At 48.5% G+C, this 16,813-nt stretch overlaps 1 protein-coding gene across 5 annotated transcripts in view; it reads left to right on the forward strand.

The window, feature by feature from the left end:
- Positions 1 to 16,813, forward strand: part of atxn1a (ataxin 1a) — a 470,336-nt gene that overhangs the window by 173,388 nt on the left and 280,135 nt on the right. For all 5 annotated transcript variants that reach the window (XR_011947847.1, XM_072509608.1, XM_072509607.1 and 2 more), the window contains exon 2: positions 5,395 to 5,544. The gene's annotated coding sequence lies outside the window, so the exon portion shown is untranslated. The remainder of the gene's footprint in view (positions 1 to 5,394; positions 5,545 to 16,813) is intronic.

A 16,813-nucleotide genomic window follows, 5' to 3' on the forward strand; every position in this document is an offset into this window, starting at 1 on the left:
CGGCAGCTCTCTAGTCTCTTCTCCTGTCCTCTTGCCTGAATCGCAAACATCTCACCTTTCCCCATGTTCAATTTATACCCCAATAAGTTGCCAAATTCCCCCAAGATTTGCATTATTCCCCCATCCCTTCCAACGGGTCCGAAATATACAAGAGCAGGTCATCTGCGAAGAGCGATGGGCAATAAACGCTGGCCAAGCCAGAATCCCCCATATTCCATGAATTAATAAAATGAAAGCTGGACAGGAGTGTTAGAGTAGCCGAGTCTAGAGGTAACAAAGGAGATAGTGGACCGGATTCTTCTGCCCCGCCCGCTGCAAAATGGCCATGTAAATGCCCATTGACCTCGGGCGGAGATTTCCGGTCGCAGGGCGGGTGTGACCGGAGAATCCAACCCAATGTGACCAATCATGTTAAAGGGCTGTGGACAGGTCAACAAGGATGAGGAGGGATAGTTAGTTATGGTTATGATCACACTGGCTGTTATTTGCGACTTTGACAATGGAGATTTACCCAGCTTGGTATGCCTTGCGAGATCTAACGGGATCTTGCGAAGTGTCACGATCTGGATCCCGCCCACAATGGGCGAATGAACTTGCATATTCAAGTGTGCAATCAGGCTCAGTTGACTACCCTTTCGCCGGAGTTACCCAAGGCACGGGTCTGACCTCTGCACCTCAGAACCCCCGAGCGAGGGTTGTTTGGCACTGGTCTCCACTAACGTGGACCAGGCATACCGGCACTTGGGGACGTCTCCCAGACGATCAGGGGCCCCGAATGTGGTCAGGCTCTGGGCAAGGTGGTATCCTGGCACCCCTAATGCCACTTGGGCACTGTAGCACTGCCAGCCTGGCATTTTAGCAGTATCACCTGGGTGCCACCCTGGCACTGCCAACCTGGCAGGGGAACTGCCAGTGGGCCAGGCTGTCAACACCAAGGGCCCAGGTGTCATCTTACGCTTGCCGGGATTGGGCCCAAGGGTGCCCTGCCCTTATGAGGTGGGATGCTGGGGGCTCAATTACTCCCTTAGAAGTGAGTTGGGGGGGGGGTGGTCTTGGGGCCTCGGCTGGGGGTCTCGAGTTTGAGGAATCATTTAAAAATGTTGCCCCGATATCTTCTTGCAGTTGCGAAGGGAGCTGGTTAGTGCAGGAAATGGTACTAAATGTGGGTTTGGCGGGGCAACTTTCTCTGAGGCCCGTTTAAGAGCAGGGTCATTCTCGGCACTGCTAGCGCTGTGAAGCAGCCAGCAAAACGCACTCGACATGGGACTCTGTTCCATTTCCATTAAATCGGGGCCAATATTTTTAAGTGCTGCGGTAGGGATGGACCCTGATTGAAGGGGTTCATACATGGACTGGAATTTTCCAACCGTCCTGCCAGTAGATCTTCTGGTCCTGCTGACAGCGACCCCCTCCCCCGACCTGTGCCGCGGGTTCCACAGTGGCGGTGGATGCGAGCAACTAGACAACCTGTTGACAGCACCGGGACCAGAAGATCCCACCGCTGGCCAATTGCAGGCCACGGTGGAGGAACGGAAAGACCTGTGGATTTGTGTGGCAGTTGGGCAAAGGCAACACATTCAAGGACTTTGGGGGAGGAATAGGAAATTGGAGATGAGAAGCTAGTCTGCAGAGACAAAGGGATCAATTGTGGGGTTCTTTTTGCAATGGGTGGTGATTAGAGCATGAAGTGGAAGAGTCAATTCCTGAGCAGATGGAATTATTAATTATACCAGTTATAGGGACAGGAAAGAGAACCTGGATAATCAGCTGTTTGATAGGCATCGATTTGAGTGATCTGGAGGTGGTTCTCATGGACAAAGCGAGCTTACAGAGGCCATGAGGAAAGATAAGAGGGAAATAAGTGGAAGATGCTAGTTCAGATTAATAGCATGAGAAGTATTTTCCGTGCACTGCTCAACCAATCCTGGGAACTCACATCACCTCGTCTGGAGTTAGTACAGTAACATGGTGATTCAGACTTACTGCTGACCATGCATTAACATAATATATTAAACTGCATGTTCCCTCCTCTCCACAAATCTAAATGACATTCAGCTCCCACATGTTGGATAGGAAGAGCCTGAATATGGGGCACTATGGCACACTTAGGCCTGGATTTTCACTCTGAATTCGGGTGTGCCAAGTCAGGAAAATGAATGACTAGGGGGGCGATTCTCCAAGCCCCGCGCTGGGCTGGAGAATCGGCGTAACCGCGCCACGACACCCCGATGCCGGCGCGCGATTCTCCGAGGTGCGGAGAATCGCCGCCATTTGCGCGAGCGCGTCTGGCGCGGCACCGGCTGCGGGCCGCTGGAATCGGCGGGGCCGCCGATTCTCTGGCCCGGTTTGCCCAAGCGGCTGCGCCGATGCGACAGAGTCCCACCGGCGCCGTCCACCCCTGGTCGCTGCCGGCGGGAACTCTGCGCGAACGGTCGGGGGAAGGCCTGTGGGGCGGGGAGGGGGGCTCCTTCACCGGAGGAGGGGGGGGCCTCCGATGGGGTCTGGCCTGCGATCAGGGCCCACCGATCGGTGGGCCGGCCTCTCTCTCCCCCCCCCCCACGGGCCTATTTTCTAGCGCAGCCGGCCCCTGGACACCGACGCCATGTAGAGTCGGAGCCGGCGCACTAAAGAAGTCCCCCACGCATGCGCAGGTTGGCACGGCCCAACTGCGCATGCGCGAGTTTGCGCGGCGCCCATTTGGCGCTGGGAAGGGAGACTGGAGCGGCATGAACCACTCCAGCGCCGTGCTGGTCCCCTATGGGGGCCAGAATCGGTCGTACCCCACGACGGCGTTCACGACGGCGCAAACACTTGGGCTCCATATTGGAGAATCACCCCCTGGATTTTTGCTCTGGGTGAGTGTGTGTGAGATTTGAGCCCACTGCTCCCTGAAAGGGTGCAGAGGGAGCCGAGGAGTTTTTGAGTACTGAGCAGAGGTTTTAAAAAGGATCTTCTTGATGCTCTTGGACATTTTCCCAGCTGGAATAAAAACAGTAAAATGAAAAACAGGCCTCAAGCCTTCAATTGCAACACCTCCCCACCCACAATTCCCCATGCTCCATCTGTGCCACCACATTCCTCAAGTCAACTCCCATGGCTCCTCATATCATCCATGCCAACCTATGCTTTTCTACCCACTCCCATGGTCTCTTACAGCACCTATGCCAATCTACTGCCTTGTTCTTAATCCCTTATAAAAATAAACATTTGTGTTCACAGCTCCATATCAGAGGCAGCGAATCCCTTAATAGCCTGTTGGAACCGTCAATCAAACTGCACTTATAGCCCCCTCACACTGCGATAATGATAGATTGTGAAACAGTCAAGCAGTAATAATACTATATTGATAGCCCTTGGCTTATCTCAACAAACATAATTTGAAATTGCAAGCACCAATTATTTTCAACTCCGAGACAGCAGGCTTTCCGCCCTAAAGTGGAAGAGTGGGGAATTTAAATAACATCTCAACTTGGCAGTTCCACGGCCATTATCCACTTTATATGCACATTCAGTCTTCTCTGAAAAATTATAAGTCACACACTGTGGGAGGCAAACCTTGCCCCAGCAAATATGGGGCTCTTGACCCGTGGCGGTAGGCTCCTTTCGTAACGGTGGGGGCCACATCACTGGTATTAATAGGACAATAAGGTATCACGGAAGTTACTGCAGTCCTATTAATGTCAGTTGAAGGCAGCTAGATGGATTTGCAGTGCTGTAGAAACACTGGATAGAAAATTGGCTCAAAAATGTAGAAAACTTGAACTTTTAAAATTCATAGGGTGAAGCATAATCATGGACTTTTCTGCTTTTGTAAATGGCTAATGATTAGTTGATCTCCAGTGGCACTGGTCACAGCTAGTCTGAGATCATCAGCTTTTTCCAGTATTTGCCAAGACCGGACAGTCGTAAAAATGAAACAGCAGTTTGTTTACCAGAGTGATCAACAAGTTTAATAAAACAATATTTTCATAATGATATGGTATTATATGCCTTATTCATACTGAAAGTTACAGGTCTCAGACAGAGGATCTGATATAACACCCAAATAACAGAGTCCTGTTTTGGATGCAAATAGTGGCGTGTTCCTTGGTGCTGAGAATGACTCTGTTATCAAACGGGACTTTTTTTTGGCCTCGGAAAGGATCACCCTGCCGAGACCGCACTTACCTCACTTCCTGTGCTGACGAGTTCAGCTCCTCAGTGCAGGAAGAGATCAGCCCGCCATTTTTAAATGCTGTGTCTGAACAACAACGTTCCAAATTCTCGTGAGTCAGTGCCGATATGTCCTGGAGGGTATTTTTCACAAGTTGTGTCCGACAGCCAAGCCAAATCTCCGTCTCTCCTGTTTAACCCTTCAGGAGTCTTCTTGCATCACATCCTGTCTAAATCGAGTTGTAGGTTTCTGAGAACATTAAAATCCCACAATTCAGTCCAGGCAGAACATTCTGAACATTTACTAATTTTAACCCCAATCTCCCAACCCTGCTTGGAATCCCCACCATGGCCTCTGTACCCCTCCAATTCTTCCACTTACCTCTCAGGGGTTCCTCAAGCCCCCCCTCACCCCACCTCTCAAGGGCAGGCCATCTAGGCTTGATCCCTGGCAACCTGGCACCCGGGCACCTTGGTACTGCCAGCCTGGCAGTGCCACAGCCAGCCTGGCTCCACCCAGGTACCCTGGCAGTGTCAAGGTTCTGGGATGGCAGCGAGAGTGCCAGGGTACCACCCTGCCCAGAGCCTGACCACTCGGGGGCCTCTGATGGCTTGGGAGACCCCACCACCACCCCGGGGCCTCTGATGGCTTGGGAGACCCCGACCAGGTACTGTTACTCCTCCACATTTGTGCGGACCAGTGCTAAATGGTGCCATGCGAGGCCTCCCAGGCACAGGCGTTCGTTCCCGGGCCTTGGGAGAATCGGGCGGCGACTTATTAAAATTAGCCTAATGGCTCACTTAAGGCCGAAATCGCGACTCTTGTGAGATCTCGTTAGATCTTGTGAGACGTTTTGAGTGTTGCAAATCATGCATGAGGTTTCTTGCGAGATTTAACGGTCTTGTTGCATCACCGAGTCGGGAAAATCATAAGGACGCCTTTCCCCCATCTCTTTGAACATTTAAGTTACAAACATATTGAGCTTCTGCTTCTCATCTGACACAGGTTGTCAAGGTGAACTCTTGGCTCTTGTAGATCCGCAGGAGCAAAGTAAATTAGATCTTTCCATGGTGCACCCTTCTCTTTTCTCTCACCACGTTTGTCCACAGAAACTGACCATGACGAATCATTCAGTACTGGGTTATCAGGTGACAAGGTTATACCACAGTGCACTCAGGGCATTGTAGTTCCACAACAACTTTGATAACATGTCATTTTCTCTACCCCTCTTTTAAACACAGAACGTGTCCACAGGAGCTGGAAAGCCTCAACACCCAAGACGAAAGTGAAATTTATAACAGAGACAGAAGCAGAATTGGAACCACAGCCACAGAAAGAGGGACAAGAAATTTCTTTCAGGAATTTCTAACATGAAATGATTCATTTTATGGGTGAGTTCAATGATCTTTGCATCAACTATTTTGCTCTTTATGTATTATGTTTGTTATAGCTACATATTCACCGGGGCCCAAAACCTATTGTGACGTACAAACCAGCAATAAGCAATGTAATTGGTTCAAATTGATTGCTTTTCTGTGGTATCTCTCCCATTTAATATTTCAGAAATCATATGGTTACATTCTATAGTTGAAGAGTAAAACAAAAAAGAGCGACCCTTGTTCTTTTTTCTACCGGGATACTAATAACGAATATTATTAGATTTAATGTACCAGCCTAATGCATGATCCGCTACATTTGAATTGTGTTGGTTTGGAGCAAACATCATCTTCGAGCTTGTGGACTGAAAATGGGGACATGGGAACAATGACTGAAACTTTTCGGCCATTCCCGCCATCGCTGGCCTCCTGCCGCAGGTTGTCCGCTGGTGGAGGATATGAAAAACAGGAAAAGTGGTTGACGGCGGCGGGACCAGAAGATCCTGCCGCCAACTAATAGCGGACTGCCTCCGCAAAACCCATGAGGAGAGGGGCAGAACATCCCACCCTTCATTGTAACCAAATTTTTAAAAAAAAGCTTTATCCAGGTTATTGTTATATTCCCTTTCTTCTAAATGCTTTGAGATCTTTTTCTGTGTTATATGTCTGCAAGTTGTTGTTTAATAATAATTAGGTCAATGAGTTGCAGATGCAATTCAATCAGAATAAATAGAAAATCAGTATGGAAAAGGAACTAAGAAGGGGGAGTGGAGGTTAAACAAAGTAAAGTGTGGTGATCAGAAAAGAGATGAAGGTGTGAAACTCTGATACGTGCAAGAGAATAAAATGATACTTCCTTGCCTAAACAACACACTGAATTTTTCATTGACATTAGTCAAAGCAGGAATGTCATCACTTTCGAGGATATAATGAATACATCTATTAGTCTTTTCTCACGTTATTGTATTTTCTGACCCTCCCCTCTGCAGAGGTGACTTTTCTCTGCCCTGTGCATCTGGATTGAACCTTGAGTCTCAATGGTAATGTTCTTCCCTTTTGATTCAGTGGATTTTGGGTTCAAGTCTCAGGGCGGAATCTTCTGTTTCCTCTACTGGCTAGTCTGGAGGAGAGAAGGGCATTTAATTTGGCGCCATAGTGGTGGACTGGAATCCCATCCTTCTTCCTGCCACCACCAGAATTAAGTTCTGGTGGGAAGGCCCATTCTCGACCTTCCTGCATCAATAATGAATGACCACTTGGCATTGTTCCGCCGCCCTTGGTATTAATGCTGTGGCCTATCGACAGTACTGTCCACAGTAGCTAAAACCAGATGGCCAGGTTGTCAGCTGCTGGGAGGGAGGGAGGGGGGGGGGGGGCTCGATTGAGGGACTAGATATCGGGGAGGGCCTTCCTGTGCTTCCAACAGCAACCATTGCCTCCCCAGTGAAGCTGCTGAGCACAAGAGCTGTCAGTCTTTGGCTGGCAGCTATGAGTCGGCAAGACTTCCACCCCGGGGGACATGATTCTAGGGGAAGGCCCAGCGCGGGACTTGCCACTGCCTGATTGGCAGGTGGATCAGTGGGCCTTCCAGAAAAGAGGCAGGTGAGACAAACGATGCCTCAACAACATTCTGTATCCACTCTGATGCATAATCTAGGCTGACAGTTCAGTGTAGTACTGAAGGAATGCAGCACTGTTAGTGGTCTTTTGGATGAGGTGCTGTCTGCAGATGTAAAACATCCAATGGGACTATTATTAGGAGAGCAGGGGAATTCTCTCAGTTTCCTGGACAATGTTTGTCCCTCAACCAAATCACCAAAACAGGTTATCAGGTTACTATCACAATGCTTTGAGCCTTTCGCTGAATGCAAATTTGCCCGTGAGAAGTTACAGAAGTGAGCAAAATGTTAAGCTACAGAGAAAGGTTAAAGTTCAGCCTATTCTCTTTAGAAAAGAGGAGTCTTGGCAGTGCATACATTTATTTTAAAGATGATTTAAAATCTTGATTCAAAATTGATTCAAGGAAATTGTTCACTATTGTGAATATTTTAAATAGTTGCTTGGAAGGACAGAACTTGAGTATTGCTGTAAAAAGAGACAGGCCATTGAAGGTTTTCATCTTGCACTCATCGGGACAGATGCAAGAATGCCAAATTTCAAAGGAATCAACAACTTATACTGCATGAGAAAAGGATGCTGATTGGCTGGCCATGCAAGGGCACTAAGAATTGCACTAACAACCAATTTAATGTTATCAGCTCACAATGTGGCTAACTTATGCTTGCTAGAAGCTACAAATATTCGTATGCAAGTCCTTCTTCAAGCAGAAGGAACATGTCCAGGCTTTGCACCTTTTTAAAGTAAACAAAAACATATGGAACAATTGGTCTCAAATGCATTCTCCAGGGCAATGCCTCGACTAATCAGAGCTGACTGGCCAACCAATCAGCAACCTTTCCTCATGCAGCATAAATTGTTACAAGACAAGCTCCAAAAGCATCTCTCTCTTTTTGGCAATATTTGAAATATTGGGCGACTCAAGTTATTTAGAAGTTGGGAAGTTAGAGAAGTGAAATAAGACTTATTTTTCACCCAACGATGAATAGAGTTGAATAATTAGAGGGAAGGCCATTAAAACCGAGTTTATAAAGGTCCACGTTACAACAGGTGCCTTTCTTGGGAGAAATAATCGAATATGATGAGAGAGTGTATACACGTGGACATCCTGTCTAAAAAACCTTCAACTGATCTAAAGGAATACTTTGTCTAAATGTCTAAATCTAAGATGTTGTTGTAACTGCCATCCCTGGGAAATGATCACTTTTCCAATTTAGTAGGATTAATCATTTTGTGAATACAAATGTCAGTTTGGGGTCTTCCTTGGATAGATTCACTTCCTGATAAGGAACTGAACCCATACAGTTCAGAAAGTATCAGGTACGAACCCTGGAGTGCACCGTGGTAATTGGTCCTAGCTGGAGTGACAGTAAGGATGCCACCTTAGACGACATCTCCTGAGGCTGCGAGAGAGAATATCAGCCAAGCTGCTGAGTGCTCAGCATCAACAAGACGGTTCTGCTCTTAGACATGCCACTAAAAATGGCTGAATGATCAGTTGGCACTCAGATATGAAGAACATTCTTTAGAGTGAGTAAGTAGAGGAGTGCCAGCGCTTCCAAATTAATAAACCACCAACAGGTAACACATCCAGTGCGTTGAACGAAAGAAATGCTTTTTCTTTCAAGCAAGAAAATGGCAATCCAGCCATTCCATCAAATTCAGCAGTTGTACTCTTTCTCTGTGAGTCAGTCCTAGTTTCTACGGGTGGAGGATTCCATCAGCTTTATTACGATCCCAGTTAATCCAGAAAACAGCACATATATAGTTTATATGGCTAATGTATCCCAGAACATCACATGTTTGTTATTGATCGCTCTTGAAATTAATTTCTGTGCTGGAAATAACATGTGAGGTAATTGCTTTATTGTACTATGAGCCAGTGTCAAATGAATTACACAGCTGCACGTTTATATCACCATTGGTAAGCGCACACTATTGTATTCCAGGCAAATGTCTCTGCAGAAACATCTTTGAGCCTCAAACCATTATACTTATATTACACCGCAGAGCCATGGAAAATGTATGTTCCACAACAGAACTTGAATCTTGCGGAAAAGAAACATATTGCTGCACTCATCAGGACAAATGCAAGAATGCCAAATTTCAAACAATCTCAATAATGTAAACCACAGGTTGGCAAGTCACCTTTAATTGGCTGATGCATTGCCATGGAGAAGGCAATGGGGAACTACAGGCTCCTCTTTTTCCCGGGTAATTCAGAAGGATGCATGACTTAGTGGGAGACAGTGGCATAGTGTAATGCACTGGATTAGTAATCAAGAGGCCCAGGCCAATGCCTTGGGGATACAGGACAGTGCATCTGGTGGTATTTAAATTCAATTAAAAAATCTGAAATTGAAAGCTGGTCTCAATAATGATTATCATGAAACTACCATTGATTGTTGTAAAAAAACATCTAGTTCACCAATGTCCTTTAAGGGAGGAAATCTGACATTTTTATTTGGTCTGACCGGCATGTAACTGCAGACCAATAGTAATGTGGTTGACTCTTAACTGCCCTCTGAAATGACCTACGAGCTGCTCAGACCCAAGGCAATTAGGGATGGGCAACAAATGCTGGTGTACTTTGTTAGCAACACCCACATTCCACCGAAGAATGAAGAAAATATAATTTCTTTTGTTTGCAAATAATGAGTCCCTGTGTATGAATGCATGTCACTTCCAGCCAGCAAAAATCCGCTGTCGAGTGCCCCAGCAGCCCATAATTCACCCATACCCACCCTCACAGCTTCCGAAGTCAGACTGGCCTTCCTGAAAGTGAACCCTCGGAAGGCGACGGGCCCGGACGGGATCCCTGGTTATGCACTCAGAGCCTGCACGGACCAGCTGGCAGAGGTATTCGCGGACATCTTTAACCTGTGCCTACTCCACTCCGAGGTCCCCACCTGCTTCAAGAAGACCACCATCATACCGGTACCAAAGAAGAACCAGGCAACGTGCCTCAATGACTACCGTCCAGTGGCGCTGACTTCAGTCGTAATGAAGTGCTTCGAGAGGTTGATGATGAAGCGCATCACCTCCATACTCCCAGAACGCCTTGATCCGCTGTAATTCGCATACCGCTGCAACCGGTCCACATCAGACACCATTTCCCTGGCCCTACACTCATCCCTAGAGCATCTCGAAAACAAGGACTCCTACATCAGACTCCTATTTATTGACTACAGCTCAGCCTTCAACACCATAATCCCAGCCAAGCTCATATCAAAGCTCCAAAACCTAGGACTTGGCTCCCCACTCTGCAACTGGATCCTCGATTTTCTGACCAACAGACCACAATCAGTAAGAATGAACAACAACACCCTCCTCTACAATAGTCCTCAACACCGGGGCCCCGCAAGGCTGCGTACTTAGCCCCCTACTCTACTCCCTGTACACACACGACTGCGTGGCAAAACTTGGTTCCAACTCCATCTACAAGTTTGCTGACGATACGACCATAGTGGGCCAGATCTCGAATAACGACGAGTCAGACAACAATCTCTCCCTCAATGCCAGCAAAACTAAAGAGCTGGTCATTGGCTTCAGGAAGCAAAGTACTGTACACACCCCTGTCAGCATCAACGGGGCCGAGGTGGAGATGGTTAGCAGTTTCAAATTCCTAGGGGTGCACATCTCCAAAAATCTGTCCTGGTCCACCCACGTCGACGCTACCACCAAGAAAGCACAACAGCGCCTATACTTCCTCAGGAAACTAAGGAAATTCGGCATGTCCACATTGACTCTTACCAACTTTTACAGATGCACCATAGAAAGCATCCTATCGGACTGCATCACAGCCTGGTATGGCAACTGCTCGGCCCAGGACTGCAAGAAAAATCAGAGAGTCGTGAACACCGCCCAGTCCATCACACAAACATGCCTCCCATCCATTGACTCCATCTACACCTCCCGCTGCCTGGGGAAAGCGGGCAGCATAATCAAACATCCCTTCCACCTGGCTTACTCACCCTTCCAACTTCTTCCATCGGAGATACAGAAGTCTGAGAACACGCACGAACAGACTCAAAAACAGCTTCTTCCCTACTGTCACCAGACTCCTAAATGACCCTCTTATGGACTGACCTCATTAACACTACACCCTGTATGCTTCATCCGATGTCAGTGCTTATGTAGTTACATTATATATGTTGTGTTGCCCTATTATGTATTTTCTTTTCTTCCCTTTTCTTCCCATGTACTTCATGATCTGTTGAGCTGCTCGCAGAAAAGTACTTTTCACTGTACCTCAGTACACGTGACAATAAACAAATCCAATCCAATCCAAAAATGAATTATGTGATGAGCTCAACCAATTATCCTAAATTGGTTGTTAGTGGTTATTGACACGCTCAGGATTGTTCAGCAAGTGCTACTCAATCGCGGATTCACAACTGTTTGGGGGTTTTCAAACACATGTGCAGTCCGTACCCTGCACATAACGAATGACCAAAGGAACATACTATGTGATTTGATCATGCAATCGATGGGATATATAGGGCTGGATTCGCCGTCGGTGAGATCCTCCATTTCGCCGGTAGCACATTCCACAATGGCACAATGGGAAACCCCATTGGCTAGCTTCCGGGACGGAGAATCCCACTGCCGGTGAGGGCGCGCCACACCAGAAAAGGGGTGTGGTGGGATGGAGAATCCCGCCCAGATCCTACGTACCTGGCCTCAAACTGGCAATGAAACTTATGCAATACATTGCTCAATTGTGAGGTAGGCCGAACACCTTTTTGGATTGATGGCAATACTTGTTAGTGAAAAATACACCTGTAGCCATTGCAGAGTTGCAGCATGAAACTGCTTCCTTAACCTGTTGTTCACATTTTGACATACTTGAAGGGCGGGATTCTCCAACTGCCGATGCCAAAATCATATTCAGCGATTGGGCGGAGAATCCCGTTTGATATCAAAATTGGGGGCGGTGCCCGTTTTCGGATGCTGCGCACCCTCCAAAACGGTGTCAACGGTGAGTGCGCCACACGCCATTGGGATGGCTTCAGGACGGCACTGAAGGCCCTCCCCCGATGCTCCCATCCCCCTCCCCTGACGGTCAGACTTCCCGATGGCGTGGATCGCCTGTGGTCTGAGTTTTTGTCAACCTCGCGTGGCAGCAGTGGACTGTGTCCGCAGGGGGGAGCCGTTCCGCTGGCCGGGGGTGGGGGGGGCTTCAGGAGGGGCTGGGGGGACTTGTGGGGGTGGCGAGAGGTTTATAGGGTGCACTATCTGGCAGGCCGGGTCCGCGCCTGGCCGGCGCCATTTTGTACGGCGTGACTGCTGCAGGTCATCGGCGTGCGCATGCGCGGCCACGGACCCGGGAATTCTCCGGCCGTTTCTGTCTGCAACGGCGGGGGGTTTAAGTGGCATGGCTGCTAGCCCCCCACTGGCGAGGGATCAGTGTGGGGGCGCCGCCGACTCATTCATCGTAAAACTAGACACTTCCTCCGGCCATAGCCTCAAAATTGGAGAATACAGCCGACAGGCTACCAGCTGCCAGTGTTTGGAGTGGGGATACATTTTGAAGTAACCCTTTTATTGGAAGAAGGTGTTGGTTATGGACAACTGTTTTTCTGCACAGAGTTCCAGTAGCAGACATCTGTTTTCATTGCGGTTTCCACCTTCATAGATTCTGGTAATGTCAACCTGTCATAACCAGCTGGTATTGACATCGTCAAGGAAAACAATTTTGTCCTTGGGCTAAACACTGATGAGCGTTGCATGTTGCTGATCTTGGAGCGGGAAGCCCAGGGACATGATAGTCATTGATAGGCAGGCTTGAGAGTTTCGTGGCAATAGTCTTCACCATGAAGCCACACCGAAGAGACATTTTTCACTTTGACCTGACCAACAGAGGGTGTAACCCACTGATTTAATTCAGACTTGCTCACTAACCATAACCCCGTGAATAAGATTAAATACTTTTTTTTTAATTTTTTTAAATTAAATATTTTATTGAAAATTTTTGGTCAACCAACACAGTACATTGTGCATCCTTTACACAATATTATAACAACACAAATAACAATGACCTATTTTATAAACAAAAAATGAATAAATAATAAATAACAAAAATGAAAACTAGCCCTAATTGGCAACTGCCTTGTCACAAGTAACACTCTCCAAAAATATAATTTAACAGTCCAATATATAATTATCTGTAGCAACGACCTATACATACTATACAGTATATATTAACAACCCTGAGAGTCCTTCTGGTTCCTCCCCCCCCCCCCCGATCCTGGGCTGCTGCTGCTGCCTTCTTTTTTCCATTCCATCTATCTTTCTGCGAGGTATTCGACGAACGGTTGCCACCGCCTGGTGAACCCTTGAGCCGACTCCCTTAGGACGAACTTAATCCGCTCTAGCTTTATAAACCCCGCCATGTCATTTATCCAGGTCTCCACCCCCGGGGGCTTGGCTTCTTTCCACATTAGCAATATCCTGCGCCGGGCTACTAGGGACGCAAAGGCCAAAACATCGGCCTCTCTCGCCTCCTGCACTCCCGGCTCTTGTGCAACCCCAAATATAGCCAACCCCCAGCTTGGTTTGACCCGGACTCCTACTACTTTTGAAAGCACCTTTGTCACCCCCATCCAAAACCCCTGTAGTGCCGGGCATGACCAAAACATATGGGTATGATTCGCTGGGCTTCTCGAGCACCTCGCACACCTATCCTCCACCCCAAAAAATTTACTGAGCCGTGCTCCAGTCATATGTGCCCTGTGTAATACCTTAAACTGAATCAGGCTTAGCCTGGCACACGAGGACGACGAGTTTACCCTGCTTAGGGCATCTGCCCACAGCCCCTCCTCGATCTCCTCCCCCAGCTCTTCTTCCCATTTCCCTTTTAGTTCATCTACCATAGTCTCCCCTTCGTCCCTCATTTCCCTATATATATCTGACACCTTACCATCCCCCACCCATGTCTTTGAGATCACTCTGTCCTGCACCTCTTGTGTCGGGAGCTGCGGGAATTCCCTCACCTGTTGCCTCGCAAAAGCCCTCAGTTGCATATACCTGAATGCATTCCCTTGGGGCAACCCATATTTCTCGGTCAGCGCTCCCAGAGTCGCGAACTTCCCATCCACAAACAGATCTTTCAGTTGAGTTATTCCTGCTCTTTGCCACATTCCATATCCCCCATCCATTCCCCCCGGGGCAAACCTATGGTTGTTTCTTATCGGGGACCCCCCCAAGGCTCCAGTCTTTCCCCTACGCCGTCTCCACTGTCCCCAAATCTTCAGTGTAGCCACCACCACCGGGCTTGTGGTGTAGTTCCTCGGTGAGAACGGCAATGGGGCTGTCACCATAGCCTGTAGGCTAGGCCCCTACAGGACGCCCTCTCTAATCTCTTCCACGCCGCTCCCTCCTCCTCTCCCATCCACTTACTCACCATTGAAATATTAGCGGCCCAATAATACTCACATAGGCTCGGTAGTGCCAGCCCCCCCCATCCCTGCTACGCTGTAAGAATCCCTTCCTCACTCTCGGGGTCTTCCCGGCCCACACAAAACCCATGATGCTCTTTTCAATCCTTTTAAAAAAAGCCTTTGTGATCACCACCGGGAGGCACTGAAACACAAAGAGGAATCTCGGGAGGACCACCATCTTAACCGCCTGCACCCTCCCTGCCATTGACAGGGATACCATATCCCATCTCTTGAAATCCTCCTCCATCTGTTCCACCAACCGTGATAAATTTAACCTATGCAATGTGCCCCAATTCTTAGCTATCTGGATCCCCAGGTAACAAAAGTCCCTTGTTACCTTCCTCAACGGTAGGTCCTCTATTTCTCTACTCTGCTCCCCTGGATGCACCACAAACAACTCACTTTTCCCCATGTTCAATTTATACCCTGAAAAATCCCCAAACTCCCCAAGTATCCGCATTATTTCTGGCATCCCCTCCGCCGGGTCCGCCACGTATAGTAGCAAATCGTCTGCATACAAAGATACCCGGTGCTCTTCTCCTCCCCTAAGTACTCCCCTCCACTTCTTGGAACCCCTCAACGCTATCGCCAGGGGCTCAATCGCCAGTGCAAACAATAATGGGGACAGAGGGCATCCCTGCCTTGTCCCTCTATAGAGCCGAAAATATGCAGATCCCCGTCCATTCGTGACCACGTCGCCACTGGGACCCTATACAACAGCTGCACCCATCTAACATACCCCTCTCCAAAACCAAATCTCCTCAACACCTCCCACAAATAATCCCACTCCACTCTATCAAATGCTTTCTCGGCATCCATCGCCACTACTATCTCCGTTTCTCCCTCTGGTGGGGCCATCATCATTACCCCTAACAACCTCCGTATATTCGTGTTCAGCTGTCTCCCCTTCACAAACCCAGTTTGGTCCTCGTGGACCACCCCCGGGACACATTCCTCTATTCTCATTGCCATTACCTTGGCCAGGACCTTGGCATCTACATTTAGGAGGGAAATAGGTCTATAGGACCCGCATTGTAGCGGGTCCTTTTCCTTCTTTAAGAGAAGCGATATCGTTGCTTCAGACATAGTCGGGGGCAGTTGTCCCCTTTCCTTTGCCTCATTAAAGGTCCTCGTCAGTACCGGGGCGAGCAAGTCCACATATTTTCTATAGAATTCGACTGGGAATCCATTCGGTCCCGGGGCCTTTCCCGCCTGCATGCTCCTAATTCCTTTCACCACTTCTTCTACCTCGATCTGTGCTCCCAGTCCCACTCTTTCCTGCTCTTCCACCTTGGGAAATTCCAGCCGATCCAAGAAGCCCATCATTCTCTCCCTCCCATCCAGGGGTTGAGCTTCATATAATTTTTTATAAAATGTCTTGAACACTCCATTCACTCTCTCCGCTCCCCGCTCCATCTCTCCTTCCTCATCCCTCACTCCCCCTATTTCCCTCGCTGCTCCCCTTTTCCTCAATTGGTGTGCCAGCAACCTGCTCGCCTTCTCCCCATATTCGTACTGTACACCCTGTGCCTTCCTCCATTGTGCCTCTGCAGTGCCTGTAGTCAGCAAGTCAAATTCTACATGTAGCCTTTGCCTTTCCCTGTACAGTCCCTCCTCCGGTGCTTCCGCATATTGTCTGTCCACCCTCAAAAGTTCTTGCAGCAACCGCTCCCGTTCCTTACTCTCCTGCTTCCCTTTATGTGCCCTTATTGATATCAGCTCCCCTCTAACCACCGCCTTCAACGCCTCCCAGACCACTCCCACCTGGACCTCCCCATTATCATTGAGTTCCAAGTACTTTTCAATGCACCCCCTCACCCTTAGACACACCCCCTCATCTGCCATTAGTCCCATGTCCATTCTCCAGGGTGGGCGCCCTCCTGTTTCCTCCCCTATCTCCAAGTCCACCCAGTGTGGAGCGTGATCCGAAATGGCTATAGCCGTATACTCCGTTCCCCTCACCTTCGGGACCAATGCCCTACCCAGCACAAAAAAGTCTATTCGCGAGTAGACTTTATGGACATAGGAGAAAAACGAGAACTCCTTACTCCTAGGTCTGCTAAATCTCCACGGGTCTACACCTCCCATCTGCTCCATAAAATCTTTAAGTACCTTGGCTGCTGCCGGCCTCCTTTCAGTCCTGGACTTCGACCTATCCAGCCCTGGTTCCAACACCGTATTAAAATCTCCCCCCATTATCAGCTTTCCCATCTCTAGGTCCGGAA

Source organism: Scyliorhinus torazame, chromosome 6 (genome assembly GCF_047496885.1).
Source record: "Scyliorhinus torazame isolate Kashiwa2021f chromosome 6, sScyTor2.1, whole genome shotgun sequence".
Classification (NCBI taxonomy): Eukaryota; Metazoa; Chordata; class Chondrichthyes; order Carcharhiniformes; family Scyliorhinidae; genus Scyliorhinus; species Scyliorhinus torazame.